This window comes from Gossypium hirsutum, chromosome D01 (genome assembly GCF_007990345.1).
Source record: "Gossypium hirsutum isolate 1008001.06 chromosome D01, Gossypium_hirsutum_v2.1, whole genome shotgun sequence".
Lineage (NCBI taxonomy): Eukaryota > Viridiplantae > Streptophyta > Magnoliopsida > Malvales > Malvaceae > Gossypium > Gossypium hirsutum.
The window spans coordinates 31989590-31999048 of NC_053437.1; the positions used below are offsets into that span (position 1 = coordinate 31989590).

General features: G+C 36.5%; 1 pseudogene; it reads left to right on the forward strand.

Annotated features, from left to right (window-relative positions):
• Positions 1–1755: 1755 nt before the first annotated feature.
• Positions 1756–4022, forward strand: LOC107922550 (squamosa promoter-binding-like protein 9; annotated as a pseudogene).
• Positions 4023–9459: the final 5437 nt, after the last annotated feature.

Genomic DNA, 9459 nt, shown 5'->3' on the forward strand with positions numbered 1-9459 from the left:
TCATGTAAAAAACTCGAAACATTGAAAGAGGTTTTACCATTTTGAATTATAGAGAGAGAAAGGAAAAAATGTTTTTGGATTAATTATGGAAATGTTCTTAAGTTTTTGTCAAAAGGGAAAAAAAGTATCACGTGTCATCGTTCAATTGGTTAATGTATAATGTCAGTAATCCGTTAGTGAATTAATGAAATTTTTAATGACAATGACAATAAAAATAACTAATTTGAATAATTATTTTAATTAGAGTAATTAAATTAAAAAATATATTAAATTAATACAAATTCTATTTAATTGTAACCTCAATGTTGTTTACTCAAAAATAAATTAAATTCTTAAATTACTTGAAAAAGAAAAAGAAAAAGAAATACTTAACCTAAAACTATTGTACTTTTGAAATATAATGGATAATATATCAAAATTCTCCCTACCATTGGCCATCGGTTCGTACTGATTGTGAGTGTCGGCATTACCCATAGGTTTTGGATTTAAGGATTGACCATGATTTGACACAAAAGAGAAAAAGAATTATACCAATTATAAAATTGGAAAAAGATTGTCTTTCATCTTTGGATCCTTATTCTTCCTTTTAATATGATTCGATTAAATTTGAAATTCTTACCTCCAACAAATAATGGGTCCATCAAAATAAATAAGCAATAAAAAATAGGAACCATTCTTTTTCTTCCCTTTCATATATTCTAAAGATTTTACAATAGAAAAATGATTAACGTTTAGATCCAATACTTACAATTACCATGTCTTTTGCCTTTAGACCCTAAATAGAAATTCTCTTTAACAATTAAAATAAAAAAAAAGTCACTCTCAACGATAAGAAATTAATTACTAGTTGTCTTTTTGTCCCTTCAAGCATTGTTGTACTTTTCTGGACATCGAAATTTTCGGGTTAAGAAATAGTAAATACTTCTCTCATATAAAATAATTTTAAAATTCTTGATTAATATTTATTTTTTAATGAATTTATAAAACGCAATAAAAAATCATTAGTTAACAAAAACATCACGTACTTTTATAAATTATAAATTAATTTTTATTAAGTATATATATATAAAGAAAACAAGAAATTAAATTCCAGAAAAAAATTACAACCTCTTTATTCAGCTTCCCCAAATTTCATCAAGCAATAAGTAAAAAGTGAAGCTTCACCTCACCCAAATCTGGAAAGGATGAAAATAAAACAAAAACAAATTTAGGGAGAGACATTGGAAATTACAGTTTGCCATTGTCAGTGCACAAAATCTGTTGCAGGATTTTTTAAACAGTGTCTCTTCACATCTTTTGATTATACTAAACTAATACAATTAACTGTCAATTTTTGGCCGTCACATCATTCTCTCATCTAATACTCCTATAATATCCCATTATTAAAGTATTTTAAAACAATAATAGTAGTTATTTGTAAATAAAAGGTTAATAGATTTTTTTTTGTTTTTCATTATTTTTACTCTAAAAGTAAAAGATTATGATAACGTAGTAATTATAGAATTTATTGCTAATTTATTCAAATATGTATACAGTCATTTCTACAAAATAATGCCTTTCTTTCCTTCTCTTTCTTTCGAAAAGAGTAAAGGCCACTGTCAAATTCCATTTTCTTTTTAAATTATAATTTTATTTCACTTTTTTAAGTGACAGAGAGACTGAGAATAGAGTAGACTGTCCTTGCTGGCATGGGGTCAGTTTCAGTGTCAGGTGCCTAACTTTTAGCTTGAAATCCATTTACTAACATTTTGGTTTATTTTGTTTGGGTGTTTGTATATTGAGATAAGAAAAAAGAGTTTTTGTTTATCATTATTATTCATGACCCACGAAAATAAAGAAAAAGACCCCATGAACGGGCTGTAGGCAGGCAGAGCTCATGGAAATGGGTTCGGGCTCTTTGACAGACTCAGGTGGTTCTTCCTCCAACTCCTCCACTGAGTCACTCAACGGCTTGAAATTTGGTCAAAAAATCTATTTTGAGGATACATCAGCTGGTGGCACCGGTGGTGGTACAACCATGGGGACTCCACCCAAGTCGGGTATCGGGTCTTCAAGCTCATCCGGGTCGGGTAAGAAGGCCAGGGGTGGAGTAGTGCAAGGTGGTCAGCCTCCAAGATGTCAAGTAGAAGGTTGTAAAGTGGATCTGACTGATGCAAAAGCTTACTATTCAAGGCATAAGGTTTGTGGTATGCACTCGAAGGCAGCTAAAGTCATTGTTGCTGGTCTTGAGCAAAGATTTTGCCAGCAATGTAGCAGGTCTGCCTCCTCCATTTTGCTCCTTCCTTTTTCTTCCAATAGACTCCATTTTGTTAATTGTTATGAAAAGGGTCTGATTGTGGGGTCTTAGTACTTTGTGCTTGATGTTTTTGGTCCTTTGTGTTTGGATTTGCATGATGGAGTCTATTCTAGTGAAGGGTATGGAGATTATAGCAGTGTAATATTTGGTTACTTATTTGGCTTTTGGCAACCTGTTTAGATTTTGCCACAATGTTGGATGGTCTGTTATTTAGGGACATTTGGGAAGCTATTTAGTTGGAACTTGGTTCCATTTTGACATTGATCACTTCCTTTTGTGGTAATGAAGAGCATAGATTAGAATTTCTGGGATTATTGTGTGCTAATATGTCGTCAGGTTATTAGTAGTTTAGGCATTGTATAAAATCGATGACCGATTTTAGAAATAGCAACCTACATTCACAGTTAAAATTAATTACTTCGAAACTGTTTAATTGTCTGATTCATTATGCTGGAAAAAGGTGTTCCTTGCATACTTGTTAGCGAAAAGAAGAATTATCCTTGGTTACATGCCCGACTGTTTCTCGTTCTTGTTGGGTTTGATTTTCCTTTGTGGTAGGTCTATGTCGGATTTGATTTCCTTTGTGGTAGCATCTATCCAGATTTCATCAGCTTCCCGAATTTGACCAAAGGAAACGGAGTTGCCGTAGACGGTTAGCAGGTCACAATGAGCGACGGAGGAAACCACCACCGGGATCATTATTATCCTCTCGTTATAGCCGGCTTTCTTCGTCTATTATCGGTTAGATTGTTGTCACATGTTGTTTCTAAAACTCTTCTTTGTACGGTAAATTGCAAGGAATGACTTGCAGCTCCTGCTTTGTGTGTGATAATTATGGTGTCCTCATTTGATGCTTATGATGCAGAAAGCAGCAGAGGTGGAAGCTTTATCATGGATTTCACATCCCATCCAAGGCTTTCCAGAAGGGATGTGTGGCCAACATCAACATCATCGGAACATGTACCAGGAAATCAATACACTGGAACAGGATGGTTGCATCCACATCCATGGCAAAACAACTCAGAGAATCCTCCACCTAACCTTTACAGGCAGGAATTACCAGGGGGAACTGCTGTTCCTAGTGGCGGGATTCCTCCGGAAGAATGCTTCACGGGAGTTGTTGACTCAAACTGTGCTCTCTCTCTCTTCTGTCAAATCAACCATGGGGCTCCAGAAATCAGGGATTGACTCTTGGGTTAAATGACATGATCAACTCCGAACTTTGTTCAATGTCTCAACCAGCAATGCCTCATGGTGCAGTTACGAATCCTTACTCAAATGCCTCTTGGGGTTTCAAGGGCAACCACTCCTGTAGTCGCTCCCAGGAGATGCTGCCTCAAATCCCAGAGCCTATTAACAGTCAATTGACCGGGGGACTTCAGTTGTCTCACCAAAGCAGGGGGCAATACATGGAGCATGAGCCATCTAATGCGGATGACACCTCCATGCAGCATATTCACCAATCCTTCTAAGTCTGCTGTGATAATCATTCCTGCAAATATTGGTCAGTTTTTGTGCCCAGTCTTACTTAGTGCGTGATTTTTGGTGTTTCTGGCATTATCGTTTCTTTTTTGGGTTGGAGTTTGTTAAAAACCCAAACTACCCCTTCATGTTGTGTGTGCCTATGGTTAAAACATGATTAATAGGTGAGAAAGTTTTAGCCTATGATGAACTGAAAGCTACCGTATGTTTCAGTGACTATTTCTCTAGAACATGATTTTCATAATATGGAAACTAGAAATAGCTGACCTCATGGTATGGTAAAAAGCTATGGTTTTACCAATAAGCGATTGAGTGCGACGGTAAGGGAGAGAAAACAAAGGTTCAAATTTTATAGACAATAAAAACTAGGCATGAAATCTGAACATGAACCGGCTTCAACAATCACGCTGAACGAGGCATTGATCTCTGCAATTATATTGATGGTCTCACATAGCTTTCTTCAGCTTCTTGCTTCTTCACGGTTGGTTTGCGTCTTGATCGGAATCTCTTAATTTTCAGATATCAACATAACTACAATCTTCTACTCCCTTTACAATTATTTTAATTTAAAATTGAAAACTCCATTTGAACCCATGCTAGACCCAATATGATTCACCATAAAAAAAATCAATAATTCAATTATTTAAATTTGAAATTGATCTGAAATTTTAAAAACAGAATTAACTCATTAATTCCATCAAAAACCAACCCGTTATATCATATTTAATAGTGGACTATAAAATCTATGCCCCAATGCACTGAAATTCCAAGAGTAAAACGTTACTCCACTAAAATGCAGCTTCAGATTGATATTTCAATTTGACTGAACTCCAAAATTTTGACCGCGGAGTTCAAAGCTCCAATGCCACGGGTACGTATTTTTATACCCTGTCAATCCCTTTCTTTGTTATTATTTATTTTATTTTTAATATAAAAATACTTTTTTAATATTTAGTGTAATACCCAAATTTTGCCCGGCCCGAGCCCAAGTATATAAACCAAATCAAAAAAATTAACAACAATCCAATAGCAGTCCATTTACAATAACCAATCGACCCAATTAGGCTAATCCCTAGCCCAATCGTGTTATAGGCCCAACAAACCCAAACCCTGATAAGCCTAATAGCTTCCAAAAAACCCTAGGGTTTCTGGAACGGACCAAGCGCCGCAACTCCCTCAGCCCCAGCGCGAGCCACCACAACAGTAGCCTCACATACACTGCCACGCACGCCTCCACGCCACGCGCCTCCGTACACTGTACCTACAAAGGAAACGAAGACAACGCAGCATACAAAAGAACAAAAAAGGAAGAAAAGAAAATAAAAAAATAGCACAAAGAGAAAATAGGAGAAAGAGAAGAAAGATGGATGTATTTTCGGGGCTATAAAACCCCATTTTCTGTATTGTTTCAGATCCTTTTTTTTTACACACATCAGAATAAAAAAACCGAGCAAGATCTTAAGAGGTTGAGAATCCGATCGTTTTTCCTTTTGGTTCTTCGTTTTCTGTTTTCTTTTTATTTTTTTATTCATTCATTTGTTTGTTCGTCTCTTTTACAAATCGATTTTAACAAAAAATCTAGAATAAGAAGAAAAGAAAAGGAAATACCTGGAATCGCCGCAAACCCCCATTACCGGAGATCTTCTTTGGTCGCCGAAAATCGGACCGGAAAGGGGTGTGGGGTTCTCTTATTTCGACTTTCGGGCCGAGAAGTCTCATCCTACCAGCGGGGTCTGATACAGGGTTAAAAACCCATTTTTCTGGTGCTCCGGCCACCGCCTGCGGTGGAGCCACGGCGGTGCAGACGACGGCCAATGGTCGTGCCCAGAACCGAAAAAGAGGGTGTTGAGAGGATCTGAGAGACCCTCTCTCTGTTTTTGCTGGAAAACGAAAATGGAATGTTTTTTTGTGTGTTTTTTGCTATTTATATGCGGTCCAATACGACGCCGTTTTGGGCTTAAGCATAAATGGCCAAAACGACGTCGTTTCACATGCGACCCGAACACCCGACTCGAATGCGGTCAGGATCCGCGTGTTTTGGTGGGAGGGGCTAATTGCATATTTAGCCCCTCCGCTTTTGTAACCTAATGTAATCTGATTTTTACTCATCTTCGATTTTGGCCATGATTTTTTGCTGCGTGTTCAATTCAGTCCTTAGACCATACGCAGCCCCTTTGGTTAAACGCCGCTTTTCGGGACTGAGGAATATTTCCCTGAAGATCCCTCGTTCTTTGAGCATTTTTCATTTCAGTCCCCTGGCAATCATCTTTTATTTATTTGCGATTCAAGCCCCAGATTTTGTGTCCGTTTTCGATTCAGTCCCTAGCCAGTTTAATTATTATTTATTTATTTATTTATTCATAAAAAAATAGTTTTATTTATTATTTCATTTAATTGTTATTTATTTACTTAATTTTTATCAAACTTACATTAGGTTTTATTTTATTTATTTACTATTTTAAACATTGATTTTGTTTATTTTAATTCTTGCCATTATTATTGCAATTTCATTCTATTAATTATTTATTTTTTATCTTCAAATGTTTTCAAATCTAGATCCATTAGGATTGTATTTGTTTTGTTATTATGTTAATGTTATTGTTATATTGTTTCGTACCTTATGATTCATGCATTTCGATTTATTTGTATCAATGCTATGTGTATGTGTTAGGATGCATATTATGTTATGAATTTTAAATGTATGTTGTATATTCATTATAGGTCGTGTACGACATCCTTTCCGTTTTAAGCAATGTCTTTTCAAATACAATCAAAATTGCACGCATTTGGTTTTTAAATACTCCATTAATTCGTACTCAAAATTCAAAAGGGTAAAATTTCAAAATAATAAAGGCAATATTCCGTATTTAGAAAATCCGAGGAATCGTGTTCTAACTTACTGAGCTTCGATTTTTCTCGCGTTGATCCTAAATAACCGAATACCCTTTTAAAATTAAAACAAATGAGGTTTAAATAAAAAACGAAAGGCAAACTTATTCTCAAAATACGAGATGTCGGGTCCTAACTTACTGGATGTGACATTTTGTTACTTCGAGATAAGGAGGCGTTTTCCATTTTGATTTATTCAAAGTAGTTTTGAAATAACGCAATGTAAAAAAGGGATCGTATTTCTAAATTCTTTTCGAGTTTTAATTTTCGACACTAAGACATTAAATAATCAACTAGGTACCAATTTTGGGCGTATCGAGGGTGCTAATCCTTCCTCATACGTAACAGACTCCCGAACCTATTTTTCTAAATTTCGCAGACCAAAAACGTTGTTTTAATAAATCTAACCGTTTATTAAAAACACCTATTTTTCGAGGTGACCCGATCACACTTTAATAAAAGATCGGTGGCGACTCTATTTTCAAAATCGACTCCCATTTTTGTTTTTCAAAAAAATGGTTTCGACAGCTTGGCGACTCCACTGGGGAATATCAGTGAGTCAGGCCGTAAAATTTATTTATTTTTTATTGTCGAAAATTGAAAATTGGATTTGGAAAATTACGATCCTCTCTTTGCATTTGTTTGTATGATTACTGTAAATTGAATTTTATATCTTGGCATCATATTGCATAAAGGCTAGTTAGTCTTACCATTTTAAGTGGGAGTGAGAAGCTACTCCTTCGTGAGGTTTTCACCTCCGTGCAGGATAGTGGATCACTTTCGGGATACATCCGTACCTATGTCTTTGTGAGATTTTAATCTTCGTGCAGCCATAGGGAAATGTATTCTCCTGAACCAAACTCGGTCTGTATGAGCCTATAATGGGTGAAGATCGAGGAATCTGCTGGTTCGGGTACCTTAACTTTAGAGCCAAACCGCATATAGAAGACCTTAGGAACCCATCCTAGGTAGAGTCACTCAAAACCCCTAGTGGTACCCGACTAGGTACTTTTGTTTTCCTTGTTTGCTTCTGTTTTGTACTAACCTATCTTGTTTTGTTTTGATTATGATTTCATTGCATTTGCATCTTAGAAAAGAGATATTGATTCAAATCCAATTACTAAATTAGAAAGCTTGTCATGGAATACGGATTCCTTGATAAAGTGGAAAACAATACGGCTGTCTGAATATATTCTGAGAAACACAAGAAGAACGAGTGAAGAGTTCGTGACCTTGCTTCGTAGCCTAAGGATTCAAGGCGATTGTTTAAGAGCCTTCGGTGTTCCAAGAAGCTGACGAGCCTTATGAAGATGGGCAGATGATGGATCGTGACCAAGATTAAGAAAAAGAGCTAGTAGTGGCATCTATCGGCGAGATTGTCTTAAGCATACAGATAAAGAAAATGATCGATGTTGTCTCTTGGAATATAATGGAGAGGCCGTACATGCATCTGCTTTATGTAAAGGAATTTGTCTTCTAGTAAAGTTTTCTAAATGTAATCAGAATCAATCTCTTTAGGCATTCATTTCATGCATCTGCATTACAAGACATCATATGCATTAAAGTCCATTGAAAGAATCTAATTGAGTAAATTTGTTTCAGCTAATTTGGAAAACCAACCAACCAAACATCCTTACGGTACTCGTCGCAAAACTAAGGAAATGGATCAAAGATTAGAGAAATTGGAGCAAATGTAAAAGGATATGCAAGAATGGTTACAAGTACAAATGCAAGAGCGGCTAGATAAAATCCAAGAAGACATGATGGAAAAATTTATCAAGGCTCAAAAAGATGCGATGGCTGAATTGACCCATCTACTGACTAAAGGAGTAAATAAGGGGAAAGGTCCTATGGTAAATGATGAAGAAGAAGACAAGGATAGACCTACCTATCCTCCAGGCTTTACGCCTCTGCATGCGCAGGTTCAGACTGAGGTACCTCCGCGCAGATCCTCTGTTTCAATTGGGCCTCAGCGGTTTCAAACCGATGTTTCAATACCGATGAAATTTCTAGCCGGATCAGGTCCTAACCCTGGTGGTAATCCGGTTAATCTTGCCGTCCCAGATTTTGATGAAACAGTTGAAGAAGGAAAGACGAACGTGGAATTTCCAAAATAGTGAGATGATAGGTACAAATGGTTGGAGGAAAAGTTCAAAGCCCTGGAAAGCGCCGATAATCACTATGGAATCGATACAAAAGATCTGAGCTTGGTTCCAGACTTAGTACTCCCTCACAAGTTCAAGATGTCTGAATTTGAGAAGTATAGTGGGACCAGTTGCCTTGAAGCTCATATCACCATGTTCTGTAGGAGAATGACTGGGTATATTAACAATGATCAGCTATTAATACATTTTTTTCAAGATAGCCTCATTGGAGCAGCGTCAAAATGGTACAATCAGTTGAGCCGTACCGAGATTAGTTCATGGAGGGACCTAGTACAGGCATTCATGAAACAATACAGTCATGTGACAGATATGGTTCCTGATAGAATCATTTTGCAAAACATGGAAAAGAAGCCAAGCGAAAGTTTTAGGCAGTATGCACAGAGGTGGAGGGAGGTTGCAGTTCAGGTTCAGCCACCCCTCTTGGAGAAAGAGACGACAATGCTCTTCATTAATACACTGAAGGCCCCGTTCATCATGGATATGTTAGGAAGTGCAACAAAAAGCTTTTCTGACATAGTTATGAATGGTGAAATGATTGAGAATGCTATAAGAATCGGAAAAATTGAGGCGGAAGAGAGTAATAAGAGGTCAACCCCAATGAGAAGAGAAAATGAGGTGAACAACACA